The sequence below is a fragment of the Rhinichthys klamathensis genome, unplaced genomic scaffold (assembly GCF_029890125.1).
Source record: "Rhinichthys klamathensis goyatoka isolate OS25496 unplaced genomic scaffold, OSU_Roscu_1.1 h1tg000237l_1, whole genome shotgun sequence".
Taxonomy (NCBI): Eukaryota; Metazoa; Chordata; class Actinopteri; order Cypriniformes; family Leuciscidae; genus Rhinichthys; species Rhinichthys klamathensis.
Window position 1 is genome coordinate 461,336 of NW_026606760.1, and position 22,329 is coordinate 483,664.

Genomic DNA, 22,329 nt, shown 5'->3' on the forward strand with positions numbered 1-22,329 from the left:
CATAGCTAAGTCAAAGCACGTGCTCCTCTAACTATCATCTATCCGACTTCACACAAATCTTTTGCACAAGCAGGGGATTCATAAAGCTGTAATGCGATATCATGCATGTCCTGACTCAAAGAAGGTCTTTTCACTCCTAATTACTTCTCTTTCACGTGCCATATGATCAAACAGACACGAGTCTGCTCCCTGTTTAGGGGGCTGTGGTCGATAGCCCCCAGCTTTAAAAGAGAGGAAATGCAAACCATGCCCACCTCCTCCTTCAGTGCCCACTGAGGTCACTCGGCAGGGGAACCGTCCGGATGGGGCCCACAGCTTGAATCTCAAACAAAACAGTGAATACACAAACAACATCAACCTTTCTGAGATGCAAATGTTCCAAATATGCTACAATGCAAACTGCACAGGCCCAACAATATGCACAATTAATAACATGACATACTGTAGGCAAAAAATATATATATTTATATATTTTTTAGAAATGACTCATATTTCAATGTTTTCGTGCCATCCGTCCTTCATACCGCTTATCCTCTGGGTTGTGGGAGTGCTGGAGCTTATCTCAGCCTTTTTGATCGAAAGCAGGGAAAACACCCTGGACAATTGGCCAGTCTGTCATAATATAATATTTTATAATAATTTCTAATGCTATACTGTCATTCCATACCATTTAAGTAACAGTTTGGGCAGTCCTGAAAACATGTATTTTTTTTATATTCTATGCTGAAGTTTAAGTAGCAACAAAATTAATCTTTGCTTTTCTGTGCTCTGGTTTTAGTTGATGCATTATTTTAAAGACCAAATACATTAGAAGTGGATCAAAACCTTTCATCAAAGTTATACATGAATTTTGAACAATACCCGTTCTTGTCTTGTTTGATCCACTTCATATGTTGACTACGGTATATATGCTTATATGGTTAGTTATCATTGTTTTTCCCCCGCTTTCCGCGATCAGAGCAGAACTGACCCTCCACCTCCACACAATCTATTGGTGTGGAGGTCTCAGTTTTAGGCAAAGAACTTAGAGAAGCTTAAATGAGGCAGCAAACACTGTAATTTCATGTTGTGTTGACAGCATGGCTTGGAGGCAAGCTTATCTCCATGCAGAAGAAGCCCCATCTGAGCCCATGATGGAGTTCCAGAACCAAAACGGGGCATAATCCGGCTCCACGGGGGGCCACAGTAGGACTGATTCACTTAACATTTACTTCCATTCAAATGAGGCCTACAGCCACTGCTTTAGGAGACGCCGTCATTAAGAGTGACTTTCTTAAATATAGTACGACGTGTATTGTTGCAGGTGCAGTGAAACAGGATGAAACCGGCCGAAAGGGCGAGAGAGCCATACTGAGTTTGCACTGACCCTGCCTCAACGCGAGGTGTGAAATGAGGTCTTCGGGTCTGACCCCCTCATTCCTCCCTCGGCCTGGAATAATAATCATAAAAAAAGGAAAGAAAATGCAGCCAAAAGCAGCCGCCGTGACAACAATGTTCCATTATCCTGTCTGTTTGTTATACAAATGTACCACAGGGACATAACAAAACAATGCTAACCTGTACCCACAGCGTTTCCCACTGTCAGCGGCCTTAAAGTAAGAGTAATCTAAATGAAATACCCCTGTGTGGTTGAGAACCAACGGCTCATTTATCAAGGCGATCAAAAAGCAGGATGGCTGCCGCTGTCATGGCCGCCTGCTCCGTAATGACGGCAATAATGTGTTTATTTTGTAAAGAGAGCACGTGAGGGCACGAGTTTATTAATGTGCGCTCAGGTGAGAGATCGATGAGTAAGAGAAATACAAAAGGAGCGCGGTCAGGCTGACGCTAAAATAAAGGAGACCGTTTCTAATTCATCAAACGGGAAGATGAGTAGGCGGAACTAAGAACAAGAGGAGGCCGAAGGAGGGGAGCGTCGCTCCGTTTGTGTAGTCGCGAGTGTGTGTGTGTTAACGGCGGACTTGAACCTTCTGTGCTAATTGGTTCAGTGCAAAAGCGCAGCTGGGGAACGTCTTCCGAAAACAATGTGCATGGAAGTCATAGACTGGTACAGCAGGACACACCAGCGGTTCCCAGGGACGATGCTAAATCTGTCCCCTGCACACATGAGAAGGAAGTAGATCTCTTGTTCGGGACACATGTTGTCCACCCACACTCTAATTTGAGACTCATGCTGTATTTAGACTTAATTAAATGACTTTGCCACATTTAAATAGTATTAAAATATCTCCAGAAGTTATGTTTGGATAAAAAGTAACACAGCTAAACAAAAGATAAAACAAACATCTTTGTTTTAATATAATCATCATCTGCTCAGCGTAAGAGCTCAAATCAGAAATGCATGGGAGGCTTTGTAATTTTGCACATCACTACGCCCATTGATTTTATTGCTGGAATTGCAATAGCCTATTTATGTTGCAAAACATGACAAGAAAACACCAGCTAATAGGTAAACCTTGTCAGAAATCAATGCAGCCGCATGTTCATATTAAAATAATAACACACACATTTTATATACACAAACTTTTATGTTAGATGTGATTAATTGATTTGACAGGACTACCTAAAAATAATAATCAGTTAAATTAATTTGCGGTTCATTGTAGATATAGGTTTTTATGGTTCTATGTATCACATATTAGATGCAACACTGTTACCACGTGATTTAACTAATACAAAAATTAGAACATTATTTAAAATTTTGACGAATAACAAAATAACAAAGTTATTTTCCATTATTTTATTTTGATACATTTGTAGTCTTTTTGTTTATTGCTAAAAAAAATAACAAGGTTTAAATAAAAATATATGTTTAACTAAAATGAAAATCAGGGTTTTAATCTTTATTTAGTAAAAAAAATTGCAAACTTTATATAAAATGGAAGAAAAATTTACATTTACAATGACCCTGTGAAGATGGTCATGATGATAAAAATGTGCCAAAGTTTAAACAAACCCTTTCACTGACCATTTGCTTAAAAAAGAATAAAATATTAATTTTAAAGAGATTATTTTGACTGTGAGGGATTTTCTCTCAGAGTATAAAGTTAAACCTGATAAAATCATAAAAAGAATGACAACAGCACCCACACATTTTCTGATAAACAACTCAATTTATGATCTTAAGCAAGTTCTTAACCTTTAATTTGAGCACAAGCATTTGGTAGCCTACAGGTTTAGCTTGTTTGTATTCAAGGTATGTGCAATCTTAAAAGTGATCAAAGCAATCTTATCCACGTCTGATGTCATTTTCCATTGGGAGTTTGAGTTAGATGGTTGATGATTTATAAAAGGACCAGAGTGTACATAAGCAAGCTCATATTACTGTGAAAGACTGCATCAGACGCTAATATAAACATGACTCAGGGCAGGCCTCGTCCCCGAGAGAGCTGTCCCACAGATGAAGATGTGCCTTCTCCTGCTGCGAGCGGGATGGGAGTTTGTCTGTATGGAGTAAAGCTGGAAATATGCATGTTCATGGCTCTGGACAGCATATGAGCGCACATTCATAACATACATGCTGGGAAAACTCCTTGTAAGACTCTAAAAACAACAACAGCAACAAATCTCAACATGACTTGAACGTTAAGTCATTTTAAGCCTCTGCTTGTACTAGGCTTAGAAAAAACTCTTTACTATGTCTGAAATATGTTTTCTTTACCGGGTGAATTTGTAGATATTTATGAAATGGTCACTTCCTGCCAATTTCCACCCACATCCAGCTACATTTTCTCAGCTGGGTTTGGAACTTCATATGGGTGAGTAAATGTAACCTTCACTTCCCTAGGCGCAATATTCTCATGTCCCACGGACACATTGCTTCATTTGTATTTGTATTTTTATTAAAAGCCTACTTTTTTGTCCTCTTCATAAAAGCCACTCTGAGGGGTGTTACCCCAATCCCACTGAGTCTGTTTTCCCTTCTGTTCATGCTATTGTGTGTAAAACGCCTGTGGAAACAGGGCCACCGGAGCATTATTTATGGGGCTGTTGAAATATTCAATACCTCAGAGGCTGCGGTCTGTACAAACATACCGAAATCAAATTGTGTTTTTACATCTGAGGAACAGAAATATTACATTCAAATCATCTGACTGTGGTCATACAAAGAAATCAATAAGTGCAATAACTGTGTTTATGATATGTGATATATATATATATATATATATATATATGCATTTTGTTTATATATTTAGATAATATATTTATATATTTTATGTATATTTTTATTGTAAAGTCATAATAAAAAAACAACTATAATATATATATATATATATATATATTTATACAGTATATATATATATATATATATATGTACACTATATTGCCAAAAGTATTGGGACACCCCTCCAAATGATTGAATTCAGGTGTTCCAATCACTTCCATGGCCACAGCAGACTGCTTCTACAAACATTTGTGAAAGAATGGGTCGTCTCTGGAGCTCAGTGAATTCAAGCGTGGTACACTCTAAACAATGCTGGGTTGTTTTAACCCAAATTTGGGTCAAATATGGACAAACCCAAATGTTGGGTTAAAAATGTAATTTAAAATGTTAACCCAACTTCAACTTTCACTTTCAACTGTACATTTTTTAATTACATTTTTAACCCAACATTTGGGTTTGTCCATATTTGACCCAAATTTGGGTTGAAACAACCCAGCATTTTTTAGAGTGTACCGTGAGAGGTTGCCACCTGTGCAATAAGTCCATTCGTGAAATTTCCTCACTTCTAAATATTCCACGGTCAACTGTTAGTGGGAATTGGGAACAACAGCAACTCAGCCACAAAGAGGTATGGCCACGTAAAATCACAGAGCGGGGTCAGCGCAGGCTGAGGCGCACAGTGCACAGAAGTCACCAACTTTCTGCAGAGTCAATAGCAGAACGCAAACCTTCAGATTAGCTCAAGAACAGTGCGTAGAAAGCTTCATGGAATGGGTTTCCATGGCCGAGCAGCTGCATCTAAGCCTTACATCACCAAGTGCAATGCAAAGCGTTGGTATAAAGCACGCCGCCACTGGACCCTAGAGCAGTGGAGACGTGTTCTCTGGAGTGACGAATCACGCTTCTCTGTCTGGCAATCCGATGGACCAGTCTGGGTTTGGCGGTTGCCAGGAGAACGGTACTTTCCTGACTGCATTGTGCCAAATGTAAAGTTTGTGGAGGGGGGATTATGGTGTGGGGTTGTTTTCCAGGGCTTGGGCTTGTCCCCTTAGTTACAGTGAGGAACTCTTAAGGAGCGAGCCAGGCCTTCTTGTCCAACATCAGTGCCTGACGTCACAAATGCGCTTTTAGAAGTATGGTCAAAAATTCCCACACTCCTAAAACACACCTTGTGGAAAGCCTTCCCAGAAGAGAACCCTACGGATTAAGAATGGGATGTCATTGAAGTTCATGTAAAGGCAGACATCCAAAAACGTTTGGCAATATAGTATATATATATATATATTTCTTCATCATTTTATTTAAATCAAAATAAAATTAAAATTACAATTCTGCATTTTGCTTGCTACCCTAGGTCATACTGTAAGTAAAAAATCATAAATTGGTGAAAAATGAAAAATCTGAAACAGTGTTTCAGATTTTGAAGTGACAGAGAGAGAGAGAGAGAGAGAGAGAGTAGAAGTCTGAGAAATCGGTGTCCAGTTCTCACACAACTGGTCGGCTGGTACATTAAGCCTGTCTTCAAATGGCAGCATGTAAAGGGAGTGAGCACATGTTCAAGTGAGAGTGGAAGGATATGGGCCGTGCTCCCTCAGGGTCAGAGAGCTTTTGTGAACCTCGTCTCAAATGGCACTTCCTGTTTGATGAAGAATGCAGGGCTAAAGGACAGGCCTGTTTGGATGACTTCAGAAATACCATACAAGAGTTTGCAAAAAAAACAAGTTATGTCAACCAAAGCTACTCTATGTTAAATATGCGTGTTTACACATACTCACGCAGCATTAGGGAGGATGAACCCTCACAAGATAAGGGTGCAGGGATCTGGTGCAGAGGTCCGAAGTCTGATATCAACACTTGCAACATTATAAATACTTCAAATTTGAAGACAAATTTGTTTCAACTCGAGGACTACGATTGAGGGTGTATAAAAGCCCCCTAATATACATATATTGGCATATAAACATATATATTCACATATATATATATATATATATATATATACTGGCTGCCAAAATGCGTAAATGTACATGTGTGTGTAAAATGCATAAATGTCTATATATATATATAATAATAATCTAAAATAGATTTTTTTGGGAAGTAAAAATTAAATTAAAGTTAAAAATAATTCAAACCAATTGCTTCAGTTTTACAGTAATATTCTATTTTGATAAAGAGTTAAAGGGATATTAGACTAGTAAGTTAACTGCTAATCAGATGACAGATGTTATGTGCAAAAATTGAAATGATTTCTGAGACAGGTGTCAGCGTGCAGCAGGACTGATCGGAAGGGGGGGGACGTGGATCGAGGACAAGTGGTATGATGACAGATTCATGACAACATGTCTAGCCCCTCATCTTCCACCCACCCACACGCCCAGAAAGGTGCCAAGGTTTGCACCTCATCTCATCTCTTCTCTTTTTTTCGGGGCACTTTGGCACTTCTTTGCCACAGCCTCTGATAGCGGATAGCTCGCTGTTCTCATCACTTTATTCTCACAGGAAGGTGTCAAGGTTCCCACTGACGCTTTGACAGGCTTTGCCATTAGATGGGAGTGTGATCAGGGCGAGATCCAGTCGGAGGTGGTAATTAATGTACCAGTGCAGTTATTTATACCGTAATGTGCGGAGCTGTTCCATCAGTCATTTGCAGGACTCGGTTGGCTCCAGACTTGTACAAGAGGGAGAAACAGCACGCTTCGACTTTGGAAATGGATTCCGATGGAAGAGAGCATTTTCCTGTTAATTACCCACAGAATGTATTAAGCTTTCTAGTGTGCATTAGCAAGCAGCAAGCTTTCTTCAGCTTAATGTGAAGTTTCTTCTTCATAAAGAAAAGTTTTAAACGACAAAGGAGGAAGTCTATAACACCTGAAGAATATCCACTATTCCTGTACATCTCAATGGCAGTTACTCGGCTGGTGCGGGACCATCCTGGAAGTACATGACCGGCTTGCTGCCATCTTTGCAGGATTCTAGGAACGGAAGTATCAATCACATCACATCAGCCATAAATGTCATGTGAATATTAATGAGGGTGCAGTGCAATTAACGTTGATGAAAACTAAAACTAAAATAGAAATAACATTTTCAAAGAAAAAACAATAAAAAAAAATTACATATATTATTATATTCAATAGAATATAACATAAAAAACAATATAATATCATATAATATAATATAACAACATAATACACATAACAATAAAAAATAATATAAACTATAATTACAATAAACAATATCAATGATTATATACATGTGTTATTTATTTTTCAGCAGAAATAAATACAAAATTTTAGAGAAATTTATGTTAAAAAAAAACTTCTAAAATACTATAATTACAATAATTATGTAAAACAAATTGAAAACTATTATTTGACTGAATTTAGATGTTTGACATCAATGGCATGTTTTTATAACATTAGTAAAAAGAAGTTAAAAAAAAAAGGTAAAAAATGTGTTTACAATCAACTCTAGGGCACAGATATTGCCCCTCAATAAAAAAATAAAAAAAATCAATAAAAATAATAAAAAATAAAAAAATAACTGGGATAAACTGAGACTAAAATATACTTTCATGACTTCCAGGACTTTAAAAATTTTCCAAAAACATAACTTAGTATGATTTATAGCTGTTTTCCTCATGGGGACCAAAAAATGTCCACAAATCCGCAAAAAAAGGACAAAACGCAAAAACACACAAACACACACACATAAACTTCCACAGCATATAAACAATATAATAGTGAAATATTTGTGATTAATATGTTGCTTGCAAAGTTTTATGTTAAATGCTATACAGTCTCAGAAAAAAAGGTACAAAGCTGTCACTGCCACACGCTTTCAAAATGTACAGCTTTGTGCCTTATTTAACCCTAAAAGGTAGTAAACATATTAACTGCACTCCAGTGACAGTTTTTGTGCCTTTTTTTTTCAGTGTGATTATGTCATCTATAAGCTGCTGCAGTAACTTGTTCATGCTAACCAGCCAAACTTTGAGCCCTCAACAAAACAGATAGTAAGTTGTCAATCCTTTCAGCGAGGCCTCACTGTTGAAGTGCGTCTAAAACATCTCGATGAGGGAGAAGTCTGATGGAATGTGAAAATTCTGTGAAATCCCACCTCGCTGGCTTCTGTTGAGCGTCTACCTGACTTCTCAGATATCTCAGAGCGAGTATTTGAGGCTGGACGTTACACAGAGCTGCTTCCCTGTCACGGTGAATTACAGAGTCGGAGAGCAGTTTTACAGGCTTCTGCCCTCGTAAGCATGTCAAGATAAAAGCCGTGGCATATTAGCCCAAGCCTAACCTTTGGTTTAACCTCAAACGACGTCTATAATCCAGAGAGTTAATGAGGACAACATCAAACAGAACAACAGCGTAACGGTGCTTTAAGTTATTCACAATGCATCCAACTAGATTCTGCTACTTTAGAGCTTTTCAGAGCAAAATCATACTCTACACATGTACACAAATGTAAACGTGAATAATCTAGATTAACAACTATAATTTTAGTAGATTAAAAATAGGGTCAGAAATGAATAGGGGTGTGGGGCAAAAAATGGCAATAAATGTGAGAATATTTCCCAAAATATTTCAAATGTTATGAACCAAAAATACCTCCCATTTAATCAGTTAACTAGTATTTTTTATATTTCATAATACTTGATTTTAGTAACAGGTTTGTGCTTCTGGAGACATCGTATGTGTGACCTCTCTCACTAAGCCGAGTATAGTTGAAAATGGTTAATATAATAATATACTGTAGTGTATAATATAATATAATATAATATAATATAATATAATATAATATAATATAATATAATATAATATAATATACATAATATAGTTGATTTTCAGTAAAAAAAAAGCAAAAAATATATTTGAGAAATAGTATAATATAATATAGTTGATTATTCAGTAAAAAAGTACAAATATATTATTTAAGAAATTATAATATAATATAATAACATCTTTGTTTATTTTTCAGCAAAAAAAATATTTCTGTTTTTGCTGTTTATTTAATTTTATTTATTCATTTTTCAGGAAAAAATAAATTTAAGTTCAACATTGCACAACACTTGCCTTGATATCGATTTAAATGATTTGACTGAATTTAATTTGCCATGGATTACACTGTTTTTACATAATTAGAAAAAAAAAGCTTGTAAAATCGATTCTAGGGAGTAAATGTTTCCCCTTAAGAAAAGAAGTTAATTTCTGACACTGCTTGACAGTGTTTTTCTAACCGTTTTTGCACTAATTCTATTACACCGTAATGTTCTTTGGGAATACAGTCGTTCTATTGTAATATGCTGTTGTTTACTAAACAGGCTGTGCTTTGCTTTATCTCCCCAGTGATCTGCATTAACTTTAAGGCCCGTACCCTCTGCTGCCAGCCTGCCGTTGGCATTCATCGCAAGAGTAGGCATGGGACCCGCGTGCAGCACATAAAGATTGGCAATCTGAGTCTAAAACTCCAGGCTCCAGACGTCCTGACTCGCATCCTCCTCTCTCAAAGTCATCAGCGCTGCTGGATTCAGTCGGCTGCTGGGATAGAAAGTGAAAAGTCTCTGCTAGACATCAGACCGTGTTTTCCCTGATAGTTTTAATGTCTTCTCGCTGAAAATGAGCTTCCTTTTAATTGCTCCTGCAATAATTTGGGGCTCTGCAGTTAGGCTAAATCAATCCAGGGAGCAGAAGGGGGAAAATATGATGGATTCGTCGTGTCTACAGCATTTCCTCCAAGCTCCTCTTTGACATGTCTTGTTTTTCAAGATGATTCACTCTTAGTGATTCATATGAGTTGATCTCAAGAGATACATGGTGTAAAGTGTGTCAGGAACATTCAGAAAACACTTCGTCATCAACAATTCTCATTTACTCAAGGCATTCTAAACGTATGACTTTTTTTCTATGCATAAAACAAATATAATTAAAAATGTGTAATATAATAAAATAGAAAAAAGTGAATAATGTACTGGCTGCTCCTTTACATGCAACTACAATGAATCAGCTTGCAGTGGTTGAGAATAACATCTCAATTTCAGTGTGTTCGTCACACAAACCTAGAATATTAGTTGCAAAAGTGACCGTATATCACTTTTACAGTTCACAAGACATTTTTATAATATACTTATATGGTGCTTTTTATCCTTTTTGAAACTGGAAAGCATCAGTCTTCATTAATTGTAAATGGACAGAAAAGTTTAACCAGCATAGTATTTATTTGAAATAATGTGAAGGAAAATAAATAATTAGTTTGAATAATATAATATAATATAATATAATATAATATAATATAATATAATATAATATAATATAATATAATATAATATAATATAATATAATATAATATACATTTTTAATTATACATTACAATTATACATAAAAAAAAATGCATACCTTAAATGTAAGTGTCTGCCCAATGTAAATGTCAAATTCTCCTTTTGTGTTCGACAGAAGAACATCAAACAGGTTAGGAATGACATGAGGGTGAGTGAGTGTGTTTTCATTTTTGGGTGAACTATCCCTTTAAAAACCTGGTCATAAACGCCTGAGCCTGACCGCATCTGGAAAGCTGGTCTTGCTGATGGATCCTGCACATGGCTGAGGTAATCCATGAAAACCTGTTCTCTGTAATTGGCAGGATAGTGAGCTTCTCTCTGAGCTGAGCTGTGTGCTGTGGGTTTATTTATCTTCATGTGATTATTTTTTATAATCCAAGCTATTCTGGGGCAAAGTGGCTCATCCAACGCTAAGTAGAGCGTGAGTCACCTGAGAGCGGACCGCACTGATTTAAAACACAAGCTCCAGGCGACCTGAGGGTGCTTCGGATACTTCCTCTGAAGTTTTTATGAGGTGAGGTCATGAAGAGGTCAGAGCATCTCTTCTATTTAGTCCCTATGGGTCTGCATCATGCATAGTGCTAGTCATACTTTAGTAGTCCAACACAACCTTTCCCCCTAAAAATGGCCCAGTGGTGTCATTGCTGATGATGAAAACCATCTGCTTTGCTTGGTTTGATGGGGCCACGGTGGTTTAGTGTGCTAATAGTGCTGACTTATTTGGCAATAAGCATTTATAGGGGAGGGGGAAACCCCTTCCGTAAGAACAAAAGCAGGCAGGGAACAGCCAGACAACGTTTCTATCCTTATTTGGACACGCAGGCGATTCCTCTTCCTGCTGGCCAGATTCCTGTGTGATCTCTGCTCGGCTCACACGCTCCCAGCTCTGGATTACAAGACACTCAGGATCATTCAAATCAACTAAAGAACGTAATCTTTCACAAGATGGTGGACTGCAGGACAAGGCCTCTAAAGCTCATGTGCAAGACTATATCTGAGGGAAACCTTCCTTTGTCTCACTTCTCTTCCTGTTGTCCCCTTTGCCCAAATTTTGACAAACAAAGTAAAGTTTTCAAATTTTCACAACAATGCCAGATAAAACCATTTTGGGTTCCTTAAAGAACCTTCCGGTGAGTTTTGTTTTTCTTATAAAGAACATTTTAATCATCTAAAGAACCTTTTTCCACTATAGAGAAACTTCAGTATAATTAAAGGATCCAAGGGTGTTAAATAATAAATAAATAAATCTTTATTTTTTAAGAGTGTGATAAAAAAGAAAAAAAAATAGTGTGAATAATTTATCAAGTGGTTTTAAACATATCTTCTTGCTTAAAGTTCACCCAAAAATGAAAATGATGTCATCATTTACTCACCCTCATGTCATTGCAATCCCATATGATTATTTGTTTTAATTCTGTGGAACACTAAATTGATTTTTTTTTTTTTTTTTTTTTTTAAGAATGTCCGGGTCAAAATAATTTTAAATGATTATACTTTAATTTTAAACAAAATTAATTGCAAAAATTAAAAAAATATAAATTTTATATAAATAAATGTATATTATACAGACGTATACACTTAAAAACAATGGTTCCAAATGGGGGTTTTCGAGTGTGAAAAACATTTAAAAAATCTAAAGAACATTTTCACTATAAAGAACCTTTTGAGAAATTGAACGGTTTCATAGATAGCCATTAATCGGAACCATTAATGCCAATAAAGAACCTTAATTTTAAAGAGTGTACCTTGAACTTTAACATTTATATTTAAATAAATGTTAAATAAAAAACAGGGCTTTTCACATTGTGCTTTAACCCTAGATTATCGTCATTCTAAACCCAGCTTTTTAACCCTGGAACATTTCACACTTGTAGTTTAGTTTAGCACCGCTTTTTACCTGGGGTTATGAACCCTTCTCTGCTTTTATGGCAGCGACATGAATATAACAGCTTATGAATACCCATTAATACCCCAGGTAAATTATAAACAGAGTAAAACATAACCCAGAATCCGTTTACATTAGAATGACCCAGGGTTAACCATTTCAAGTGTGAAAGCCCTAATGTGGTGTTCAAATTTGACTGAACTGTTGCTTTAAGTGGCAACATTTGAACATAATATATTCAGATTTTATAGAAGGAAAATGCATATGAAACGTTAAAAATCAAATAAACTAGGTGAAAGAATCCAGAGTGAGCTCAATAATCATCCTGGATGACACTTCGACTTTTCCACTTTATGATGGATGTCATAAAAACACACAAGCTTGGAAACTCCCACCATAAGACACAAAGACAGAAAGAGAGAGTGAGAGACGGTGTTGTTGCCTTGTTTTGAATGCCAATTAGGGGCTAAAATAATTAGGAGGCGACTGTCTGCCGACTGGTTCCTCACCACCAGCAATCTGTGTGTTTGAAGCCCAGATGAGCCTTTTTCTCACAAGTTCTCACAAACACCCATTGTTTGGGACATTCTGGACAAATGTGCCCTGACTAATTTGAAACACACACTCTTTTAGGAATAATATGCATCGGCTTTGAGTACAACAATGAGATCTTGACCACAAGAAGTCACTTTGGTGTCAGAGATGATATGTGTCATCAACACAGATACTTTCTGACAGATTCATTTTGGAGTCTAAGCCTAAGTCTAAGTCTTCCTCAAAGCCTGAGGATCAAAGTGGGACGGGTGATATAAGGCTATGTGGTGCTGTGTGAGGGGAGAAGTGAGAGGGGAAGGGTGTTCACTCTCACAATAACTATCTCACAGAAGGTGACACACCATTAAGCAATGGATATGTTTTTAATGTAACCAAAACAAATCTGAATCTGTATTTTAGTAAATATCACAATACATCAAAAACATGTCCAGGTCATATTTCACCCAAAAAGCAAACTAAAGAAACATGAATTTATTTGTAGATCAAATAAATAAATAATATATATATATTGCTTTGCTTTTATTTAGTTTAGAAAATAAATAAATAAATTCCATTAAAAGCAAATAAGGCTACACACACACATATTATATAGTAATATCATTTTATATATAAGCACCTAAGTATACTATATAAGTATACTTTAAATACATTTTTTGAAATTGTATTACAGTTTGTTTTATCTGAATCTAATAACATGAATTAAGCTTTTTACTGTTATGAAAATGTGAGTGCAAAAAAAGTCCTAAAAATATTCAAAAAATGAATTCTTTTAAGCTGGACACATTCTTGATGGGTTTTGTGTGTTTCGCCCAATCTCTCTTTGCAGTAGGCCTAATAAACATGTCATAAATAGATTAATGTTGTTCAGTCAAGACCTTCAATGATAAACATCTCTGGCGTCGAGCGTTTTGCCAAGAAACTGAAGAAGGATTTCTAATAGTTGCGCTGATGATTTTTCCCTGGCATCTTTCCTGCAGATAGAGAAAGGGGATCGCAGGCACTTCTTAAAGTTGACAGGTCGACAGTGCAGTAATCCCAGCAGCAGCTGCGATCTGTGGAAGCATCTAGTGTTGGTGTGTGACTGCTAAAAACTGCCATTACAATAACCTCCCCGAGGAGCTACTTAGCGAGCTATCCGAGCATCATCATGAAGACAAAGGCTCTCCAATTTGTGGGCCAGAAGCCTCACGCATGTGGAATCAGTGCCATCTGTTGGCTGCGACAGCTTTACACGTAAAGCTCGCCCTGTCGGCCAGGGAGAAGATGGGAACAAAAGCATTAAGAGTCTTAAGACTCATGTCTAAACTGCATATTTGGAATTTTATTAAAGATAGGCTATAAGGAATTTGGTCCAGATTTCCAGTCCAAATTATTTTTACATAGCTGCACCATAAAGAAACCCAGCAACATGCACACATTTACAAAGCTATCTACATACAGTAGAGAAAAAAAGATACAAAATCTGTCACTGGGACGGTCCCCTTTCAAAAGGTACCATTTATATGTACAAATATGTACTTTTGAGGTAATATGCACTCTTTAGGTACAAAGATGAAAGGGTACCGCCCCATTTTGACAGCTCTTTTCTGAGAGTGGAACATAGTAATACAGATATTTATAATTACTACATACTCACCCTAACCCAAACTCTTCACACAATAAAGGTTCCAAAAAGGGGGGTTCGCAGTAATGCCATAAAAGAACCATTTTTGGTTCCCTTAAAGTACCTTTTAGTCAACAGTTCTTAAAAGAACCATTTTTGTTCTCTGTGTAAAGAACATTTAAAAAATCTAAAGAACCCTTTTCCACTATAAAGAACCTTTTGTGGAATGTTAACGGCTCTTCTTGGAACCATCCATGTCCATAAGGACACACCGCACATCTGAAAGAAAAGTTTGAACATTTTTAATGAACCTATTTTCTTTTGGGGATTTCCTAAGAAAGTGGTTTAGTGTGATTTAGCTATAGCTTTTAAGAACATTTTCAGCATTTTTGATAAAACAATTTTAGAGAAACTAACGCTCTATGCGATCAGCTGTCTCAAAACACACGGTTGGTCTAAATATTATGATTCTGGAACATACTGGGTTGAGTGGGAGAGTTTCACACCTCTCAGTGCCTAAAATCAGAACACTTGTTAATGAAAGAATGTGCTGAGACTTAATTGGGGTCTACAGGGATTGTACTTCATCTCAAATTCCTCGAAATGCTTGTGTCGTGTATAAAAATAGAGTGAGGAGTATTGCTGATGCTGGAACACACAACTTTTAAATGTATTAATACAATATTATGTAAAAGCCAACTGTACTTACCTAACCTAAAAAGCAAAGGAGATTTGGGCTTGCCACACTTTATGGGGGCATTTTAAAGGGATAGTTCTCACCCTCATGTCGTTCCAAACCCGTAAGACTTTCGTTCATCTTCAGAACACAACTGAAAATCTTTTTAATGAAATCTGAGAGCTTTCTGTCCATCCATTGACAGCTACGCAACTACCACTTTGACGCTTCAAGAAGTTCATAAAGAGATCGTAAAACTAATCCATATGAATAGAGCGGTTTAGTCCACGTTTTCTGAAGAGACTCAATTGCTTTATAGGATGAACAGATTGAATTTAGGCTTTTATTCACATACAGTGCTTAGCGCGTGTTCGGGAAATGTCCCGCCCCTCCATAACTGCGAGTTCTTGTGTAAATATGAATAATAAAAGTGTCAATTCCATACCAATTCGAGCCCGATTCAGACCCTGACAATGACAAAAATTTTGTAACATTATTTATTTCTTTACTATTTCAAATAAATGATGCATGCCTTTTGAACTTTCAATTCACCAAAGAATCCTGAAAAGAATGTTTCCGCAAAACTATTCATTAACCATTTTCAACGTTGATAATAATAAGAAATGTTTCTCGAGCATTAAATCAGGATATTAGAATGATTTCTGAAAGGTCCTGTGACACTGAAGACTGGAGTATTGGCTGTTTTTACTGTATTTGAATCAAATAAATGCAGCCTTGCTGATCATAAGAAACTTCATTCAAAAACATTTGAACAATGCTTTAAAACTGTCATACAAAGCACGACAACTGGACTTTTGACTCAATCCCTTATAGCTGAAATATGATTTTCTGTGTGACAACCAGCCCTGGGCTACCCTATACGAATTATGGTGGCCAACTATACACATTAATTTTCCTCTCGTGATATTGCATTTGTCTAAACAAAATTAGATTTCATATCTTTAGGAACATTGAGTTTCCCCCTCCATTTGCTTAATAAAAACCCAACAAACTGAATCTGATTAACACGCTCACTCACATACAGCCTAATTTAGAGACGGTTAAAACACTTAAGAATGTTCTGCTGGGCAAATGCTGTGTGGTTTGGAGGAGGCAAGCACACAGGTCCTTGAAAAACAAAAGAGGAGGCTGGGTAGTGGCAGGCGACGGGCCCCTGTCAGAGCGCCTCTATTGTCAGTCAGGATGAGGGCAGTCATACTAATCCACGGCTCACTTCATCTCAATTAAGCCTTTGTGCTCTCCACTTGTACCCGCACACAAGAGGCCTGTGACGCCCCTATCGCTGCGGCTCGCGTTCATAGGCCCATACACACTTGAACTCACAGACGGATTGCCTCCACCCCCCTTCCTTTGTCTCAAAGGTATTAACTAACACGGGAAAAGAGGGGTTAATAGCCAGAACACTGCTTATGAGAATGTAATGATAGCTTAAGGAAATCAGCTTAAAGGACGTTAACCCTTATTATAAAACAGAGAGTTCTCTGATTGGATGAGCCATCATAAAATAGGGATAAAGGCACACTTGTAACTGTAAGTAAATGTTCGAACTAGTAGAAGAACTGCTAACTCTGATGATGATAATAATAATAATCCATTTTTAAAATCAGTATAATTCATTAATATCAACAATAATAATAACAATAATATTAACAGCAATAACAACAATAATAATATTAACTTTAAATAATATCAACAATAACTTAATTAATAATCATTAATATTACTAATAATAAAATATTTTTTAACTAATTTAATTAATTAATAATAATAATACATTTCTTTCATTGAAAGTATAGTTCATTAAAATTAGCCTCATAGCATAATTAGGCAATTATGCTATGAGGCTAACGTAATAATAATATTTTAACAATAAATAATAATAACAATAAACAATCATTCATAATTATTAATAGTAATAATATTATTAATAATACAATGTTTGAATAAACGGTTTAAACCAGTTGTATTCATTAATACTACTAATAATACTAATAATAAATATAGCTGCAAGCAGCGATTAATGCCCAGCAAGCGTAGTGCAGAGCTACAAGAACAAAAAGGAAATGAACAGAATGTACCAAAGGTACACTTTCATGACCAGCGCAGCGCTCTATAGTTCAAGTGAGATTCAACTGTATAGATGAAGGTATACATCCACCACATGTTTAATAAGTTCAGATGAAATCATTCTCAGAAAGACACCATGACTGGAACAGAAGCAGCTGTTGCACCACTGTACCTCTTGCGGTCGGGGCATGTGCCACTCAGGATTCGAACCCACGACCTGAATGGTTTGGGGCTAGTGACACGTGGAATTACAGATTGAGCCACTCAGTTGACGCTGATTCAGCGTGAGAATGAGCACACAAAAGCATTACTTAGCAAGTTAACCAGATTAGCATGGTAAGCTAACTTAATGCAAAGATAGATTATGGTTAACTGATAGCTGAAGAGACACATTAGAAAGATTGGCAAATGGTTAGCATGATAACCAATTAGCATGCCAAGCTAACTAACATACGACCAACAACAACAACAAAAAAAACACAGGCACAATCGACTTTGGAGATATTATTCAGGAACTGTAGCAAATATCAAAAATCCATTCAGTCATTTCTGTGCGGCTTGGTCCAAAAATCATCAGTACATTTTGGACAAAATTGAACCAAATTTGTAGGTGGAGCAGCGAAAAACTGTTTTTCATTTACAATATGGCGGACAGGCACATTGATGGAATATGACGAATGACACATTGTCAGAATTGGCATAAGCCAGGGAACGAAACGACAGAAAACTAAATTTGAAGAGAATCTCAAAACTATTTAACAAATCCTTATATCTCTGGAACACTAAGTGGCGCTGTGTTCAAACTTCTCAGGTACCTTCAGGATATGCTTTCAATGATCCCTACTTAATGTTGTGCCGTGCCGATATGTCAAATTGTTAAAAAGATATTGCAATTTATGACAATTCAAGCAGACTGATGGTTCGTCTTATACTGGCAAAATTGGTATCCTTGGATTCGGCATGACACAAGGAATACATAGATCGTGATTTCTGACAAATTAATCAAAAGTTATGAGCAAAAATAGCAATTTTTCAGATCTTATTACCTGTAGGTGGTGCTGTTCCCAAATTTGGCATGGACCCTCAGATCATGGTTCCAATGAAGCGATCCAATTTCCGTTTTGATTGGTCAAAGTTGGTCCGAGATACAGCCTCTGAACTAATTTTGAGTCGACATTGTTAAGTTCATGACTTCGTAACTTTTGAACGAAGAGGAATAAAAAAAAAATATGTTCCGTCATTTATTTGCGGCTCAGCCCAAAGATCATCTGAGCCCATTTTCATATGAATTTGACAAAATTTGAAGGAGTAGAGAAAAAACTGAATACTGTACTTTTCAAAATGGCCACTACTGTAATGGGCCGAGTCTTAATGTAGGATATTGAATGTGATCAGCATGTTAAGAGGAACCAGGTGTACAGTGTAATTTTTTCTAGAACAAAGGGTTCAAAAGTTATAACCATTTGAAAAGCGACATTTTGAACTGGTGGTGGTGCTCCTAGAGACCCCAAAGTAGGCCAGATTACTGTTTAATTACCATCAGTACAAGTGTGCCAATTTACATTATTTTCCTACATAGTTCATAGGGCTGCCATTGTCTCCCGTTGGGAAGAGCAATAATAAAACGAACAATTACAGTAGGGGTTACAGCCCCTAATAATAGTAATAATAATACAACAATAACACATACTTAATGCATTAAATATGAAAAAAAAATTACGTTAACAGCATTAAAGCTGCAGTCGGCAAGTCTGGCAGATTGAGTGGACTTAGGCAAAATTTTGAATGTTTACAACTCTCATGCCCCTCCCCCACTATCAACGGATACCCTCCCACCGAGTTCGTGCTCGTCAATGCGTGTGCACCAGGTTATCTGTGAACGCGCCCGTCTCATCAGCATCCATCAACACCATGGAGTATTTGGAGGTATGCTGCCCTGGCTAATCTACCGATAGATTGCAATTGCTAACGTCATTTATACTCTAAATGAGCTTACTTGATTTGTTAGTGTTTTGAAAGCGAGATACATCCGCCATCACTCTTCGTTACTGCGCGAACTTCAGGCGTGTGCATGTGATTGTAACGTGCGCGAGGGGTGGCGTGTGCCCGATCTGTGATTGACAGTCAGATCTCACACCCCCCTGCGCTGATTGGACCCGATGATCCGGGAGCTGTGGATTTTTGCAAAACAAATAACACGCTCCAGGTGGAGTTAGAAGCTCGGGGTTTTTTCTAAAACCACTTTATTTATGTTGTTCTGTCGGATTATAGTGTCGATTTCACTGAATATGATCAAAAAAATGTTGCAGACGGCAGTTTTAATATTGGTTAATGTTCATTTCTACATACTAATACAATTTAAATTTCACGTTGTTTAAATATATATATATATATATTAGGGGTGGAGCCGAACCCGAATACGGTATTCGGAAAGGTACAAATAACGTGTTTTTTACGAATAGTTATTTCGAACAAATACTTGAAAAAATATTTGTATTCGGGAACAAGAAAAACTTTATATCAAAAAGCTGCGTTTCCTCACGAGACCGCAGTGCATGCACAGATGAGTGAGTTAGAGTGAGTGAGTGACGTTCAGGAAGAGGTGACTGACACAGGCTGCTCCACACAGCAACAGAGAGGGCTCGGCTGAGCGAAAAAACACTTAACTGCATCACTATTTTTGTTGAATAGATTTTTGTACCTTAACTGGGTTCCGGAGGCAGTTTATAACTTTCGGGAAGCGGAGTTTAAACGGGAGATTATTCCATTACGCTGCATTATTGACGTCTGCAGTCGGATGCTCTCATGATCGCTCTGTTTACGTAGCTCTGTTAGCTCGGTAATTTAGACAATAGGCTGTTGACAAGTAATGTTAACGTTCGGTTAAAAAGGTTAAAAAATGCTTGTGTAGTTGTGTCGAATTGTATGCACTTGTGGGAGTTATATGGTACGCAGACATCCCAAGTCTCTATTGATAGCGGCTCCCTAAAATTAGTTCAAATCTCCCGGAATCTAACGCGCATGCGAGAGAGAACATAACTGTGCTCCAAACCGTGTAGCGCGCGCACGGAAGAGAGAGGGAGAGAGCGAGAGACCTTGCGTGTATGCGTTATGAAAGCTAGATTTTTAGGCCTATTTTGAATTTTACTCGAATACGAATACAAATACGAATACTTTTCCCCCCTCAACAAATACAAATACAGATACAAATACCGGCTGCTTTGCACACCCCTAATATATATATATATATATATATATATATATATAAATGTGCTAACACTTTTTAAATCTTATTTAATGTAAATCTCAACATTTAGACACATTAAGATCAAAAGTTATATCTGTTAACATTAAAGCACTGTGAAAAAACATTTGTATTAACTAAAATTAACATAGATAATGAATGCTGTAAAATATTGCTCATAGTTGACGTTAGTTAACGCATTAACTGTTAAAGGGGTCATCGGATGCAAAATTCACACAACCACCATGCAATGAAAAAAATCCATTCACTCCTTTTTTGAATCCTCAAAAAGGATTATTGAGAGTCTAAACACTCTCAATAATCAGGCCGTTTGGATTTTCTGACCACTATTATGTCATATTGCTCATGCTCCGCCCACGACCACTGACGGACTGTCCCGTATTAGCATATTTCTGCCCTCAGCCATTTGTATACTGTCCAGCAATGCAGGTTGCCAAGGCAGTCTTGTGTCAACACCCCCCCATGGAAGAGAGGGCTGGGGTGAGCAGTTGCTCATTATCATTTAAAGAGACATGCACCGAAACGGTAAAAAGGGTGTTGTTTACACATTGAGGAATTTTAACCAAAGTATGTTACAAACTTTACATGAACACCCTAAAGAATCATACCAACTTGTGGAAAATGGGCACAAGTTGACCCCTTTAACAAATGAGACCTTATTGTAAATTGCCACAATATAAGTTAATGTATCATGAACATGAATTAACATCAAGTAGTAGGCCCATATTTATCAATTATCAGTGCTGTAGAAAGTGGTTCATTGTTAGTTTATGGTAGATAATGCATTAATGTTAACAAGCTGAACATTACCGTGAAGTGTTGCCAATAAGTTTTAAACTATTTAACAATGTTGTCTTATTATCCTTCTTTCTATTACTGCCTTTTTAAAAAGCAACAAGCCACTTGTGACTGTCTGTTATAATGATTTTACCAAGGAGGAGTTTTCTTTCACAATATCTTGGTTATTGCTTTGATAAACTATAGGACACATGTGAGCACAAATGGATCCACGTGCAAGTCATACATAACGTCGATAAAACCACATAGAAATCATAAAGAAAGCACATTTATTCACAACACCTCAAGGCAAGGGGATTTGTGCAGGGATGAAGCGAGGTTAGAGTGAGATCTCCTTTTGTACTCTAACAGACATAAATCATAACGGAGGTCATGTCTGTCCTCTCCGCCCTGATCACAGCAGAGCGTCCCGTCTCATTATTCACTGAATCTGAGGCTGTTTGACACACCGCTGGTTTTGTAGTAGGTGTGTGTGTGTGTGTGTGTGTGTGTGTGTGTGTGTGTGTGTGTGTGTGTGTGTGTGTGTGTGTGTGTGTGTGTGTGTGTGTGTGTGTGTGTGTGTGTGTGTGTGTGTGTGTGTGTGTGTGTGTGTGTGTGCTTCATCAGTATTCCACCCCTCTCATCAACCATGGACATGAAACTAATCTTTTCCTTAATGCACTATTTCACGTTCTACCTGCCGCAGGTCATTTAATGAGAACGGTCCCTGATGGGATCAATGAAATGAATAAATTATCAAAAGGCAAACTCAAATAAAAGCCACAGTAAATATATAGGCTATAAACAGTACATCGTCAGCGAGAGGAGTGGGCGTCATGGTTTGTCTCCCTCGTGTGGTCATGTGATGAAGACCCAGTTCTGTCTCCAACAGGTTCTTCATTAACAATTAATTACCATTTTTCATATTTTAGAAAAATAGTGAAGTCATCAAAATCAAAAAAGAAATTCCCT